The sequence below is a fragment of the Oryctolagus cuniculus genome, chromosome 12, assembly GCF_964237555.1.
Source record: "Oryctolagus cuniculus chromosome 12, mOryCun1.1, whole genome shotgun sequence".
In the NCBI taxonomy this organism is placed as follows: Eukaryota; Metazoa; Chordata; class Mammalia; order Lagomorpha; family Leporidae; genus Oryctolagus; species Oryctolagus cuniculus.
This window is the reverse complement of record NC_091443.1, coordinates 38,573,897-38,591,137: the sequence shown is the minus strand read 5'-3', so window position 1 is coordinate 38,591,137 and position 17,241 is coordinate 38,573,897. Positions and strand designations below refer to the sequence as shown.

Sequence of the window (17,241 nt, the reverse complement as noted above, 5' to 3'; positions counted from 1 at the left end):
GCTTCCTAGAGCACATCTTAAGCCCTGGGCTCTATTTTGAGACTACCATTTTCTGGGAATAATAATAAGCCAAGAATTTTTAAGTGAATAAGTGTGTTAAGGCCTTATAAATATTACTTCATAAATTCCTCACAACAACCCAGGGAGAGAGGTAATATTTTTGTAGACAAAGAAACTGCGGATTCAAAAAGTTAAAGTGACTTGTCCAAGATCACACAGCTAGCAGCAGAGGTTAAATTTAATATCAGGCCTACTTGATTCTAAAGTCCATGTTCTTTTTTTTTTTTTTTTTGAATATTTGACTTATTTATTTGAAAGGCAGAGACAGAGGGGGTGGGTGGGAGGCAGGAGGGGATGGGAAGGGGGAGGAGAAAAAGCGAGAGAGAGAATGAATCAGTCTCCCATCCACTATCTCACTCCCCAGATGGCCACAATGGCCATAGCTGGGCCAGGGCAAAGCCAGGAGCTACATCTGGATCTCCCATATGGGTGTAGGGGCCCAGGAACACTAACAGGAAGCTGATCAGAATTGGAACAGCTGGGACTTGAACTGGTGCCCATGTGAGATGTCAGTGTCTCAGGTGGGAGCTTAGCCTGCTAAACCACAACGTGGGGCCCCAAAAGTCCATGCCCTTAACCACTACACTTCTATACCACAGAGAAGCTAGAGGTCTCTTCATTGCTGCCATCCCCTAAGCTGGCCTGTTTCTGCTGCTTCCCCTGAAGGGTAGATACAACTGAAGAAGAATCAGATCCCCCCGGGATAGAGAGAAGCTATCCACTGCCTCGTGGACTATTTCAGTGCTACAGCCTTATACTCAGGGCATCTCAGATGGGATCTACATTGTCTTGACGAGACCCTCATGAGACTGAGTGGCATCACATTTCTAACATTTCTACAGAGGTGGTCTAGTAGTTCGGTGTTCTATCAGTGGCTTCTCCATCTTTCGTTTAGCAAGCAATATCAAAACATTAATGGTCTAGGAAGAGTCTGTCTGTGTGAGGCCTTGGACAGGGCACTTTGCACCTTGCTGAGGGCCATAAAGTGGCACTGGTGATTAGATTATCCTCAGCAATTTTAGCTACGTATGGCTGACTGGCTGACACCATCTATTCTCCAAATGGATAAACCCCTATGTTGACAGGTCAGAGAGGTTACACCACTACCTCGAACCCCGGGATATTAAGAATAACACTGTTTCTCAGACACTTATTCTGAGAAAGGCGGTTTACCATCTGGCTCAAGCCTGAGTAAGCAACTGGATATACACACTGCAGGTATGCTAAGGAGAAACTATTAACCATGCAAACTAACCCCAAATGGTTTCTCTGATTATTTGTTAGCATGCAGGTGGCTTGGGGAAGAGGACTGCAATTCTAGAATGTTAGTTTTTGTATTATGAGAAAATCATAACTTTTTTTTCCAGGAACTTGTATTCCATAGATTTAAGGCAGTAATTTGTTACAGGCAAGACATTTATAAGGGCTGCGTTATCGATGCTAGAATCATCAAGAAATTCTATCAGAAGACACAATGTTTAAGTATAGGTCTAATTACTGCAATCATTTCTTTTTTGTTTCCTTTGCACAGATCCACTTAATCCCATCTCTTAGTGTGGGCACAAGCTGACAGTTGCATGACAAGGAATGTTTCCCTTTGTAAAAAACCCACTTCCTTTCTGTGTAGTTTTAGCCTAATTGAAATGTTTCCTATTAAGCTCAATCAAGGCAGCAATTATCTAATTACTCACTTATGCTTTTCCAGCCAAAAATTTGCCTAAGCTGGTATACTGGAATGAGAGAGAACATATTTATTATTGCCTTTACATTTTCCTGTTTGGCTTTAGACAATAATCATAAACATTTACTTCCAGTTCACCAGAATATATCTAATTAATACTGCTATTTTCTATAAAATTGTATTACTGCAAGCTACAACTCAGTGCCAAATGTGGCCCTGTATATGAAATGTGCTTTTAGAGTTGTGGTTATGCTACATGAATGGTGTCACTGGAGAAGGGTAATAAGGAAAGAGGCTAGTGAAAACAAATCACATATATTCAATCATTTCAAAGCCACGAGTTTTAGGGATTTAAAAATAAAATAGTGAATCACTTAGATTTAATTGAGAAAATAATTTTTACAGCATCACTTTAAAGAAACACATATCCTGCATGTCTGGGTTTTCTCTTGATATAAATCCCTTAGGTCTCAAGATGATCACAACCAGTCAACAACACAGGTGGTCCACACTTTTTAGGTATAAATTAGAGACATATATCATTAAAACCAGAATTAATTTTAGAGTTAGTGACCCTATGAGGTCACTCTTGATTAACTCCTTTTTGATTGAGGTTGTACCAAAGCACAACAGACAAATTGGGAATGAGAGATTGATATTTTCATTTCCAGACAATACATTTCATCGTTGTTTGCCTCATAAATGTTAACCTATGTGGGACTTACACAATCTTCTGTGTGGAAAAAGAGCCCCAGAAAACTTGTGCACTCCAGAGTAGATGCATAAGGAAAGAAAGGAATACGATCAATCCCTCAAATGTGGCCACTTGACAATCCTTCTAAATTTACCATAAACCCAGAAAATGAGTGCATTCAATGAGAATTACAATCACAACAACAAAATAACTTTATGAGGAAAACATTCTACTCACTGGAAGGAGATGAGAGTTTTTGTGTTGCATTGGTTGGAAAAAAAAGTTTTTTTTTAATCATATACACATAATGACAATTGAGACATACACAATATTACTAACCCGAGAGATAATTAGGTTCCTATAAAGAAGACACTTTACTTTCTAATGACTGATTTATCTTAGTGATGACTGGCTAATTAATTAATTAAACGTAAGTGGCCAGCCATTGGGATTCGGGGAGATGTCTTTACCAAAAGCAGTTACCATGTCGTTTGCTGCACAGTTTGGAAGCAAGTCTAGGAAAAGAAAATGCATTATACCTTCAAGGTGGCCCAAAGACTCAGCATTCTGCTCTGTTTATTCCTTTCAGGAGAGGAAGACAATGACAAAACGTAGAGAAAATGAGATGAATCCATTTCTTCATGAGAATGGAAAGAAGAAAGTAATCCATTTCAACGGTCCTTAGGAATTTGCAAGTTTGTGAAATGTTTCTAGTAAAATGGCTGGAAAATGAATTTTCCTTCCTTAAAAGAGTACGTCTTAACAACCTGTTTGCAGTGTGACCCCCTCCTTGCCTTTCTCTAAGCAGCTGTGTACACTGTTGGGGGAGAGGGGTTAGGCCCATCTTACAATATTCAGAGTAGACCATTGAGTGAGCATGCTTTCAGCTGAGAACAAGCACAGTGACATCACCCCTTTGCCTAGATCCGCCTTCAGCTGGCTCTGAACAGCACCAGAATAAAGCAGAAGTCAGGGATATTGAACCTAGGGACACCTCTACTATCCACAGGCCCATGACCTCCTGCTTAGCAAGCAATAAACAAAACGGAACCAAATCAACATGGTTCCTGTTTTAGACATTAGCAAGGGAGGAAGGGCAGTATCATTATATTCTTAGAATTGTATATGAACTACATTAAGTCTGTTCTCTTAATATCACAATAAAAATGTTTAAAAACATTAGTTACTTCTTGAAATTTTCAAGTTGATTTATCAATGCCTTTATTCCCCCCCTTACTTTGCACCAGGTCTCATATTTCTATCCTTCCTCTACAGCAATAATTTAATAGAACTAATTATGTCTGTAAAAATAGTTAAATAAGCAAATGACTGAAGTTCTCTTTCCGTTTTCCCTGATGCTGGGTCAAAAGGCTCCTCAAGCTTGTCTGAATGATACCCTTTCAGGTCTGGCTTGAATCTTCTTTGGGGATTTTTATGATGTCCCATCTGACTTTCTAAAGTGGGCTGAAGTGATGTTGTCTTGTCCAATTTAAAGTAATTTCTAGCTGATAAATCTTAAGAAATTTACTGCTGGAAAAAGTAAATGTCCTTTAGCTTCATAATTACAATTGTAGATTCTACACACAAATTGATACTACATTTTTCATTTTTGAATTATTTTCCACTTGTAAAATTTTAACATTGGTTAGTATGTTATTTTGCTTGTAAAGTCTAAAAATATTTTTTATAATAGTAAAGGACTAGTAAGGGATTGGAGAGAACATGACAAAAAATCACAACTTATCTTTTATTCTATTAATGTGAATTAATTAGAATCATTAGCTTTAAGCCTTTAAATGTAGGTCATGGTTTGCTGCTGATAAATGAAACTATCCCTTTTCATCAGTCCATTAAGATTTTACAAATCAAAGTAATTCAACACAAAGAGCCGCTACAGTGGAGATGTCTTAAAAGCTTTTCACTTGTCATTGCCCAAATTAAAAATATAAAGTCACTTAGTTTAAGGCTTATAATACACCAGAACCCTGGCTACACACTGGAATTACTTGGAAGCTTTTTAAAAGCACCAATAGCCCCAGAGATTCTGATTCAATTCGGATATGGCTTGCCTGAGTATGAAGACTAAAAGATACTCCCCAGGGGGCCAGGGAATTGGGATGTAGAGTCCAGGTTAAGGGAGACTGCTTTACAGTGAAAGTAGAAAAATACACATAGATACAATTAACAGATTTGTAATTTTTCTCTTTCAATGTTCTACCATTTGTGTTGAAATAGAGTGGTCCATTCATTCATTTATGCATTTGACATCAGTAAAATTTATAACCACTATACTGGCTACAAGATGACATTTCTTTAATTATCCCATTAGCATCAGAAACAAAATACCTCCTTACCAGTGTGTGAGGATGTTGGGGGAGAGAGAGAAACTTGGGAAGGAAATCTAGAACAGTGTGCTAGGCAAAATAATGGACCCCATGGATGTCCCATCCAAATCCCTGGAGCCTGTGAATATGTTTGTTTATATGCCAAAAGTAATTCTGCAGATGTGAATAAATTAAGGACCCTTTGGGACTGAGAAATTAACCTGGATTATCCAGATGGGCCTAATCTAATCACAATGCTCCTTCAGATGAGAACACATTTACCAGCTACATTCAGTGGAAGTCCCGATTACAGAATAAAGGCACAAAGAGATGCAATGCAGCTTACTTCAGAAGATAAAGAAGGCTAGGGCCAGTGCTGTGAGCAGCGCATTAAGCTGCCACCGTGAAGCCAGCATCCTATGCTGGTGCTGGTTTGAGTTCTGGCTGCTCTAGTTCCAATTCAGCTCCCTGCTAATGTGCCTGGGAAAGCAGTGGAAGATGGCCCGAGTACTTGGGCCCCTGTACCCACATGGTAGACCCTGATGTTCCTGGCTTTGGCCTGGCCCATCCCCAAATGTTATGGCAATTTGGGTAATGGAGCAGCTGATAGTAGATATCTGTCTTCACTTCTAACACTATCTTTCAAATAAATAAACATTTTTTAAAATAGGCTGTAATCGAAAGAATACAGCAAGTCTCCAGGAGCTGGAAAAGGCAGGAAAGCACATTCTGCCCTAGAGCTACCAGATAGGAAGCAGCCCTGCTAACACCTGAAACTGGCCGCATGGCCCTGTGAACACTGCACCTCCTCACTCTTTTCTTCCTTTGGCTTTCTCCAGGAACTGGAGCTGTACAGGGGTCTGACAGAACTATCCTACCTCTCTTTGTGCCTCCACACCCCCATTTTCTCTCACAGAAGTTTCCTCCAGGACCAGCGAAATAGTTTGAGTACAAAATAAAAATGTAGGGCTCCATGTAAAAAATTCTGAATCTCAGGACAGCTCAGGATGCTGTAACAAAATGTCATAGACTGGCTGGCTCATACAACTGGTGTTTCTCAGTTATGGAGGCTGAGACGTTCAAGGTCGAGGTGCTGGTAGATCAGGTGTCTGCTGAGGACCCACCTCCTGGTCTGACGCGCACTGTCTTCTCAATGTATCCTCACAAGGCAGAGAGCAAAGGCAAGCTCTCCAGTCTCTCCAGCGACTGATGGCATTACAGAGGGCTCTATTCTTATGACCTAAATGACCTCCTAAAGGCTCTATCTCTGAAATATCATATTGGGGTTAGAATTTCGACAAGAAATTGAGAGTTATATAATTAATCCATAACCCAGGGAATTAAGCCAAGTGCTCTACCGGCTACCGGGCCCACCTGCAAGGGCAACTCACCCTTGAGGTTGACCTGGGTGTCTGCTCAGAGGACCCCAACTAACAGGACATTCTAGTGTTTTCCCCTAAACTAACTTCCTTTTGGCATCAAACCTGGCCATGCTCAGGTAGGACATCATATTGAGTTGCCTTCTCAAGTCTGATAGTTTTACAATTAAGTTTATTAGCTGAAGTCTCTTTTCTGTTCAGTTTTGGGGTTTTATCTTCCTCAATGAATGATATAGACTAGGATTGGGAAGCAGTGTGGGTTTTTGAGCCAACCTCATTAGGAAAAAGACTTATGTAATGAAAATTACAGTTGTGATTGCAACACTGTACTTGAAATAAACACCAAGGCAAAAATCAGGCAGAAAATTCATAAACACATTCTTTCATTTCATATTTAAAGAAAAGGAGCGGAAAACAACTGAAGAGCTACTTAGGCCAAAAGAATAAAGTTTCCACCCTCTGCTCCTGTTTGCAATTCCAAGTGCAATTCTTTTGGGGGGAGGTGTTTTCCAAACATTTAGCAATTTTAAATATCAGAGTAAAGCTTTGTGGCCTTTAGCAACCTCTCTAGGCCTCAATGTACGCAACAAATTGGACCCCATGTACTCTGCGATCCCTCGCAGCAACAGAACGCTTTGAATTCACGAAAAACATCTGCTTTTAGTCAAATCTCAGTTTCTACAACATTATCATGTATTCCTCCTCACTATATATTCTACCTGCAAGTTTGTATCTTTTCACGTTTTTTTCCCAAAGAAACTGATCTTAGTACTCCTGTCATTGCAATATCAAGGCATTGTAGCTAACAAAAAGAAACTGAAATGGAAAATGCAGCTGATAGAATGTTTAAATGACCAATCCAGACCCCCATATTTTTTAAAAGGTCAAGGTTTGGACTAGAACTTGAGTCTGTGACTGCTCATCCTATTTCCTTATCTGTGCAATGCTGCTTTTCATAGTTTGTCATTATAATAAGCCAGTTGTTAAGACTTTGCATTTTTGCAATATCATATTACTAGATTAACATCTGTCAGTTTAATATATTCCCTTTAACAGTACACAGGATTCCCATAGGCACTACAAGCAGGCTAATAACTTGACCCCTTCAAATTGATGTTATTTAAATATTTACCTAACATTGATATAAACTGAGCACTGTGTGGGAGGGTAGTTCCCTACAACCACACCTTGTACACTGAAAAGCCAAAAGGTCACAGGACACATTGTCCTTGGAAGTCCCATGGCAATCACTTGTTGCTGGATACCTCTTACCATCTCACCATAACTCATCAATAGAGGCAACACTTCCAGTAAAATGTTGGTGCCTTGGGCAAGTATCTAACTGTCCTGGCTCTTAATTCACTTGTGATATTTATAATGTCTTCCTCTAAATTCATTTCCTTTCTTATAATCTACGGCAAGAACAAGGGTTGAAATGATGTTTCCTACATCATAAGTCAAGTGTTAAATTTGAAAACTTCTGTTTCAGGTTTTTCTCTTTCTCAGTAATCTGTCATGGAGATTAAGATATGGAGAGGGCTCATGCCTTTTTTTGTACAAAACTATTATGCTAAAGCTAAATTAAAACTAAATATGAAGACATGTTTATTGAGTTGAAGCGTACACAAAGGTCTTAATATATAATATTTTGAAACTATTTGGCATTGCCTGGAACAAAAACACTAACAGGGACAGGGGATACTTAATTTTATGTAGGGTCCATGCCAGTCACTGCAAATTGTGCCTAAGCCTCCTTTCTCTTCTTCAGGAACTATGATGCCTTGTTGCCAATGATCCCGACTCAAACTTGCCAAGTTCATCCAAAAACTTTATAGAGACTCCAGATGTTTGGAAAAAGATCTTAAAGCAATCCATGGTATAGAGTTAACATATTATTTGGCTCTTAGAATAGTCAATTATGGCCTTTTGAACACTGTTGTAGGTAAGCAAAGGACAGTAACTTTTGTTGCTAACAAGGATCTAACTCCAGAGATATGGCTGAATTAGTGTCTAAAGTAGAATTTTAGCAGAAGTGACTTTGACAAGTCATTCAACCTCTTCAAGCCTCTACTTCCCATCTGTAAATGAGGATGATGTTCACTTTGCAGGGCTATTGTGAAGGTTTGACACAATGTATGTAAGGTGCCTGTACAACATTTAGTGAATGAGGTATAGTTTATTTTGACTTACTTTAAAAAAAATAGTAAAAATTGAACCCCAGGTCTCCAAAACAGTTTTTCATTCTTTCTGCCAGTGTCTTTGCTTCATTTTTAGAAAAAAAATAACCCTCACATTAGATGATTAATTCTGCTAGTAAAACATTACAATATCTAAGATATATTAAACTAACAAAGATAAGAACCAAGTTTCTCCAAGTTTACAAGATTTTTATAAATGTATATTTGCAGTTTTATCTTTTTCCAGAAGCAAAGAGCATTATATAATATCTAGAAATGAACAAAAATGTATCTACATAAGAGCTGACAAATCTAATGCACCATCCTTTAATTCTGTAATATTGACTTGCTGTTTCTAAAACTAGTGAATAAATGTAAGTAGAATATTTCTGTAGTAACATTAGAACTTACGAGTATAACCTAAAATACTTCTTAAAATATTCCCTGAGGCACCTGTAAACAAAAGAAAGTTTGATACCAAAAGTAGAGGGTGGTTTGGGATTCCTAATGTAACTGTTTGGTACCAGGCCATCCTTAAGGGGAATTTGTAGTTTTTAAAATAAATTAACAAATCTATCAGTAGACATTGAGCAATTATTTTGTGCTCCACACCAGAATAGAGGCCACAGATCTAAGTCTCTGCCCTCTAGGCTGATTGCCTCTATTGATGAGACAATAATAAATGATATATAATCTATCATGGTTATTAATCATCTTACTACTGCTGCCATCATCAACTGACACCAGGACCTGGTGATAGTTCATTCAAGGCTTTTAACAGGTGGACTGTATTTTATCTCAAAACCCTCAATATCATCTGTGAAAAGTCATCTCATATCTTGACCTTGCATAATCTGCTTAACAAAAATCCCTCTCCATCTCTGTTTAGGCTCTCCCTTTAACTGTCCATGATCCCTGTAGGCCTTTGTGTTGTTGGGAAATTAACAGGCCCAAGATTTTGAGACAGGTGTTTCTCTTGTCTGGACAGAACCTTCCTAAGTCACATCTTCCCTACTCCTTCATTCCTACTGAAGAACAACAGAATGCTGCAGTTAACGATTATAGTCCCTTACTATATGCTACACACCCCTTTAATCTTCACAATAACCCTATGACATAAATACTGTTCATATAATAATTTTAAGACAAAGGAAATGATGTTCAGGGGAGGAACTTGACCAAAATCAGCTAAAATGTCCAGGGCCTGGTTTCCAGTTCATGTCTCCAGAGTTCTTAACCACCCTATTATACTACCTACTCTGTGTTTCCATCATTACCATAGCTGGCTTCCAGCTCTCACAGTGTATTACAACTCTTGCATCTTTTTTTGGTTATCATCTTCATTAATACCAGAAGTCTGTGTATCTAATATACTTATTTAGCTCACTTTCATCTCCTGGTCCAGCAATACTTCATCATAACTCTCAGTGCTTCACTTAATCATATCTAAGTCATGTCAGCCAGCCTCAGTGAGGTCCTCACAGATGCTCAGCATCAGATATTGAGGACTTTCTATTGCATATGGTAACAGAATCATGCAGTGCTTAAAAGGAAAGTGTCTGGAGCCAGATTTCAAAGCCAGGATTCTCAACTTTCCAACTTGGGCAATTTACTTAACCTTTTTGTGCCTCATTTACTCAGCTGTAAAAAAGGGGATAATAAATGTTGTTGTGGGCAGAAATACAAGTTGTTGATTAGTCACATTGGCTATGATACAGCCTATTCTCTTTATGCTGTTTGAATGCTTCCTGTCCTGACATTTGCTGCTTAAGTAAGGAAACAGTCTTAAAGAGAAACTATAAGCAATGAAGCCCAGTTAAGTGAAGAACTAAATGTAGAAAAAGTGGGATGCAGAGAAACAAAGGTTTTAGTTAGCCAGGCAGTTGGAACATTTTTATGTCTCACAGGATAAGGGACTAGGTCACAGGCCCTGTCTCCTCAAAATGTCTTCAAATAGAAATGCAGTTAACAAATATATACAGGGTAAATGAAATGGGGAAAGAACAAAGAGGTTCAAAATGAGGAGCAATTAACTCAAGGGAGAAGAAGGAAGCCTTGGAGTTGTACCTACTTCGGATTAGTGTTTGACTTCACTAGGGGAAAGGGAAAGAATGAGAAGGAAGAGACAGCCCAAATCTCAGTAGGAAAGCAGGCAGTGCCCTGAACCACAGGACAATTTGTTCTCAGAACTAGAACCAAAGCAAAGTCCATGAAGGATTATGTTGTGGGAACCCTGATGATAAACACACTCAGGATGAAAGAAAGAGCCCCCCTCCATATTGTGGGTACAAAAATTGAAAACAGGATGATGTAATTCTTAGAAATGGAACAATTTAGGATTCAGCTCAATGAGCTGAACCCCTGCTATGTGCCAGGCACGGAAGACAGAATCTGTGCTCTTGCACAGCTATCTTCTAGGGAAGATGCCTTCCCCAGCGGGCAAGCAAAAGTGTGAAAAGAGGAAAGAAGAGAGTGGATAGACAGAAGATGACTTTCTGTGGGTGGAGCTTTATGCTTAGCCATGGATAACAAGTACAAATTAGGCAGTTGGTGAGGGAAACTGAATGTGGCAATGAAATTACTATGTTGGTTAAAAATAAATATTACTTCAGAATACGCATGAGATAGGAAGTAAACGCTTGGTTGAAGAGACACAAAAAGTAAGATTTCAAATTATATTATTTAACTTTTTATAAAGTGCTTTCATCCATATCCATACATTTAGAGATGCTTAGTGAAGCCTAAAACAACTGTAGGAGAGCCTGCTATTATCACCAGTTCACAAATGAGAAATCTAGGGGAACAGAGAGGTTAGCCTCTTTGCCCAAGGTCAAACAAAGAAAGCCAGCTTCAATACTGGAACTCTTTTCTCTGGGTTTCTTGCCAAGATGATGTCAGCCCAACCAACATTTTCCCAAAGTGTGATCCCTGGAATACTAGCTCGGCAGAACGTTAGTAAGTTTCTCTTCTATGGTGAAGTATGCTGTGGACATGCTGGAAAAACAGAGTTGAACAAGTTGCATACTGTGAGATTTCTCTGAGCATTAAAAATTATCATAAATATTGTGAATTTCCAAGTGGAGGATGCAGCAGGTGGTTTTTCTTAAACTTATTTAATCACAGAACACTTTTTGTGGACTGCCTCTTAGAATGATGGAATACACATGGAAAATGCTCCTGCAATGTCTACCAAGATGAGAACAGAAGTTAGATTTGGAGGATGGGCAGAGAAATAGATGAATTGTGACAAGATAAATCTGAAAGATAACCCACTTGGAACAACTTTTAAGCAGAAAGGGGTTGGTGGCACTAAATTGGATAATCACACTAAGTATCTAAGCACATTAAGTATGCCTATGTATATTTCTTTTTAGAGAATTCAGATATAAATAATGTCTAGTGGTAGAATTTAGTGTGAAATTTATGACAAAGAAGAGCCTATTCACACCTGATGAGACTGTCATCTAAAATATACAAAGAACTCTTTAAAACTCAGCAATAAGAAAACTGAGAGCCCAATGGAAAACTGGGCCAAAATCTTTAACAAACACCCCACCAAAGCAGCTGCATAGATGGCAAATAAGCATATGAAAAGATGTTCTGCATTCTGTGTCATCAGTAAAATGCAAACTAAAACAATGAGACTCCAATATATACCTAATAGAATGAACAAAACTAGGACACTGACAACACCAAACCCTGGCCAGGATTTGGAGAAAAAGGAATCACTCATTGCTAGTGGGAATGCAACATAGTGCAGTCATTTGGAAGACAGTTTGGTAGTTTCCTACAAAACTAAATATACTCTTACTGGATGATCTAGCAATCTCTCTCTTTGGTATTTACTTACCAAAAGGAATTGAAAACACAAAAACTATACACAAAGTTTATAACCACCTTATTCATAATAGCCAAAACTTAGAACCAGTTGAGATATCCTTCAGTAGGTAAATGGAAAAACAAACTGTGGTACCTCTAGACAATGAAATATTAATCAGTATTAAAAAGAAATGAACTATCAAGCCATATAAAGACATAAGGAATCTTAAACCCATATTTCTTTCTTTTTTCTTTCTTTCTTTCTTTTTTTTTTTTTTTTTGAACAGGCAGAGTGGACAGTGAGAGAGACAGAGAGAAAAGTCTTCCTTTTGCCGTTGGTTCACCCTCCAATGGCCGCCGCGGCCAGCGCGCTGTGGCCGGTGCACCGCGCTGACCCGATGGCAAGAGCCAGGTACTTATCCTGGTCTCCCATGGGGTGCAGGGCCCAAGTACTAGGTGAAAGAAGCCAACATAAAAAGGCTATGTAATTAAATGATTCAAATCATTTTACATTCTAGAAAAGGCAAGCTATGGGTACTAAAAACAGGAGTTGGAGATGGATGAATAGGCTGAGCACAGAGGAGTCTTGGGGCAGTAAAAATCTCTATATAGTACCATAATGATGGCTACATGTCATTCTACAGTTTTCAAAACACATAGAATGCACAATACCAAGAGTAACCCTAATGTAGAGTTGTAGAGACTTTGGGTGATTATGACCTATCAATGGAGGTTAATACATTGTAACACATATTCTACTTGGGTGGAGGATGTTGATGTTGAGAGAGTATTCATATGTAGGGACAGGGAGTATATTGGAAATTTCTTTACCATCTTCTCATTGTTATGGAAACTTAAAACTGCTCAAAAATGCAACAGACACACCACATCCTATATTCACACACACTCACAAAAAAACACATCCTATATTGGAATACCATTTTGAGTCCCAGCTACTGTTTCCATTCAAGCTCCCTATTAACATGGTTGTGAAGACAGCCAAGAATGACCCAAGCACTTGAGTGCCTGGCACCCACATGGGAAATCCAGATGGAGTTCTGGGCTCCTGGGTTCAGCCTGGCCCAGCCCGTTGTTGTGGGTACTTGAGCCATCACAGCTGCCTCCCAGGGTGTGCATCAGTAGTAGGTCATGAACGGAACTGGAACCTGAACCTGAGTACTCTGATGTGGTACATGGGCATCCAAATGCACCCTAACTACAATGTCAAGTGCCTGCTCCCATTATCTGTAACACTTCAGCACATGATGAAAAATGTACTGAATGAGTGAATTACTAGCACTTGGCTTATTAAATACTAGGATCTTTAAATCTATTATTTCTTGTGATCCTTAAGAGGAAGTTAGAATTATTAACCCACTTTAGAGATGAGGAAGTTGATGCCCAACTGAACCACTGTGCTCTATAATCTATTACTATAGTAATGTGCATCAATTATGCTAACACATTTGTCATAATTCCCAGAAATGCATTTCATTTCTTCTTTCTTTCTCCTACTTTCCTTTCTTCTTTTACATTCATTTCATTCCTTTATATTCATACGCATAGCGCTCGCTTCGGCAGCACATATACTAAAATTGGAACGATACATACACATAAAGCTCTGGGGATTCAAATTTAAATAAAACACATTTCTACACATAAAGAGCTGTGCTGGCTAGAAGGAAGTCAGACATATAAACAAAATATTTCAAGATATATGTTTATTTTATATTTTATAAAATGAAAATAAGTTTACAACATATTTTCCACTTTCCATTCAATTATAAGAAATTTTAGAGTCATTACTTAAATGTTGAAATAGTCTTATTTGAACTGCCCCCAAACATGTAAATGTCATATTCTACATTCTTTTTCCTATAAATTGTTTATTATTTGGAAAGTAGTACTGAAACAGTATTTTACACTTTGTGTTTCTGTGTGGGTGCAAACTGATGAAATCTTTACTTAATATATACTAAATTGATCTTCTGTATATAAAGATAATTGAAAATGAATCTTGATGTGAATGGAATGGGAGAGGGAACGGGAGATGGGAGGGGTGCGAGTGGGAGGGAAATTATGGGGGGGTAGCCATTGTAATCCATAAACTGTACTTTGGAAATTTACATTTACTAAATAAAAAAATGTAATAGAAAACATCATTATCAATAATATAAATCATTTTATTTTTAGCTCAAAAAAAGGAAAGTAGATGTGGTATAAACAGTAAATGACAAAATATTAAATATTCCACTGCTTATTAATCAAATATTTAGCATTTGAGGCACAGCAAAAATCACTACAAGGTATTAAAAATGACTATGAAATGATGCCTGCTTCTCAGTAAGGCAGGGAGACAGTGACACAAGTAACTGCAGTGCAAGACACTGAGCATACAATCATAAAATGCCTTAATTCTTTCTGGAGGGACTGCGATTTCAATGCTGAAAGTCCAGCTCCATGACCTTTGTTCTTAACCATGTCTCTGTACTGTGCTCCCTGAGGTTGGTGTAAATATAAATATTTCTGCTGTTTCTTGTTCTGAGCGCAAGTTCCAAATATGTCCAGTTAGTAAAATTTCGGCAAACTCTACCTTTATAATGTGTACTTTCTTAATGCACATTATTCCTCAATAAGGGGCTTCCCTCCAAAATATTACAAATCCTTTTCATTGCCTCACACTCAGACAATGTGTTCCCTTGCTTCGTGTGCCAGAATCTATCCAATGTAGGGTTTAATAATCTCTCCTGTTTCACACATAATACCAATAGAGGGTATTGCTGTGAATGACTCCCACAATCAATGTTTTCTTTGACTATGATTAGCTCATTGGTGCCACATGTTCTGTGGGGCATTAACAACATTTTCAAGATGGCAAAATAATGAAAGAGGCATTTGATGGTAAAGCAAGTAAATAGCTAGTTTTTATTTTCTAAAAACAGCCTGCAGCCACCCACCAAATTCTATTTTGAAATAGAGTTTCAGTGCTTGGTGAAAAAACTATCAACTGACAACTATTATTTATAGAAGACCCTGTAAAGGGTATTAAAGATGTCAAGAATGTTTTATCTGCTAACCTAAAACCCGTCTCAGGCAGAAATAACCATGCCTGCAGAGTCAACACAGGCATTTCATGTTAGTACTGTGTTTGAAAGCACCTGGGCCAAGGTGAAAATATGTAATTCATGGTGCAACTGAAAAAGCCACTAGACAGGAAGATAGATGGATTGGACATTTTCTGTGCCACCAAATAGCTAATGATGGGGTAAACACCTTCAAGCAAAATAAAATCCAGAATTGTTTCTGCTGTTCTCTGACCACCACTGGCATCCATTAGCCTGCCAAGAGTGCCCCAGGAGTGGGACTAGCTGCAGCGCCTCTAAGAGTCACATCCTCCCTCCTGCCTTTAAGACGCACCTGCTTTGAAGAAACTGGTATGGGGCAGAGCCAACGGCCCAAGCTAGGTTAACTGATTCCAAAGCCCAATCTCATAGCTGTCACACTTTATGGCTTGTTAATTTAAAAACATCTGTTTTGCCCTCTTACTAGAAAGAGGACAGGGCCAATAAATTCACTTTGATCTAAACCTATCCCTTCAAATTCTTGCCCTGGGTCTTGACCAGGTATTCAATGGGAGGCAGAGCTCTTGGTAATCTGTACTTACCTGGAATCACCAGATTCTCTATGGATGCTGCTCTCCACAATGTTATCTTCCAAATTATTCCATCTAAGTGAATGGCCATGATTCAGACATCTGTATCAAAAATGTATGCATATACACCACAACCAGTACCACCATGACAAAAAGAATTCTAGAAACAGCAAAAATCAGAGAAGCATGTTCTCAGGATTCAATCTCATTTTGATATACATCCCCCAGGAAGCTTGGGCAGCCCTTCAAACCTAACCTCTTGTTTTGGCCCTTAGTTCCCATCTGTAGTTAATGTGGCATCTATTTTTGTTTCCTTTATTTATTCTCTAAGAACTATGTCAATATTTGCCCATTAAACTTTATTAAATAGCCATAATTGGATAGTATAATGATACACAAAATTTAAAAATGAGGTTTGTTGCAAACTATGGAACATAGCACAACATCTGTTAAGAATTGAGTTCACTTACCTAGTTATCATACATTTTGTTTTAAAACATTGCACTATGGATTAGATTTATGTGTATCTTATAAATAACATTCCTTTATGAATCAATATACTGTATACGTATACACATGTGATTCAAAGTTAAGATTTTTCTAAACTATACATACAAAATCAGGGCATGTGGAATTAAATCACATTACACACCAAATGAAAAGAACTATAGCATAAAATACAGATAGCATGTACCTTGCCCATGAATTTAAAACAACATACTGTATGTGGCCATTTTATCCCTAGAAAATTTTTTATCCTATTTTGTTTTTGGAAAAAATAAAGCACATTATTTTCTTGTTGGGAAAATAACAATATAGATTTCTAAACAATTTTAGTAAGTAATGCTAAACTTATGATCCTGGCTCCACACTGTCAACTCTTCCATTTATATTTAATAAAAAGTAAATATCATTATGTGAAATAAAATACAAATTGTTTGAACAAATATGTTTATCCTTAAACGTGAATACATAAACATATAATCCCATTTGTAATGTGTGGGCTTTCCCATTATTGTCTCATTAATGATAAACAGTGGTCATTCTCTTTCTTTTCTAAACTTTTTATAATACTTTCAAATATTTGATACAAATAATATATATTAGTTTTGTATTTCACTTTGAAGTGTGACAGCTGTTTTTCCTTCTTTATCTCAAATTATACCTTAATCTTAAGATATTACATATAAGTAGTGCAATATTCATATATTTATTGAGCATTTTAATGGCAGTTCTCCTTTAAAAAGAGTTGCATTAAATTGATGACAGACCTGATAAGTTATATTCAAGAATCAGAGAAATATATTAATGTTTATTAAAGGAAACTCTTAAGTACTTTTATTTACCGTTTCTTCCAGTAATGCTTGCTAAGGTAACCAGAGTTAGAGAGAGGGAGAAACAGATATATTCCATCACTAGTTCACTCCCCAAATTGGCACAATGGCCAGGGCTGGG

General features: G+C 37.8%; 1 protein-coding gene across 2 annotated transcripts in view; it reads right to left on the bottom strand.

Annotated features, from left to right (window-relative positions):
* Window positions 1-17,241, bottom strand: part of SLC25A21 (solute carrier family 25 member 21) — a 557,570-nt gene that overhangs the window by 362,650 nt on the left and 177,679 nt on the right. The gene's annotated exons all lie outside the window — the stretch shown is intronic.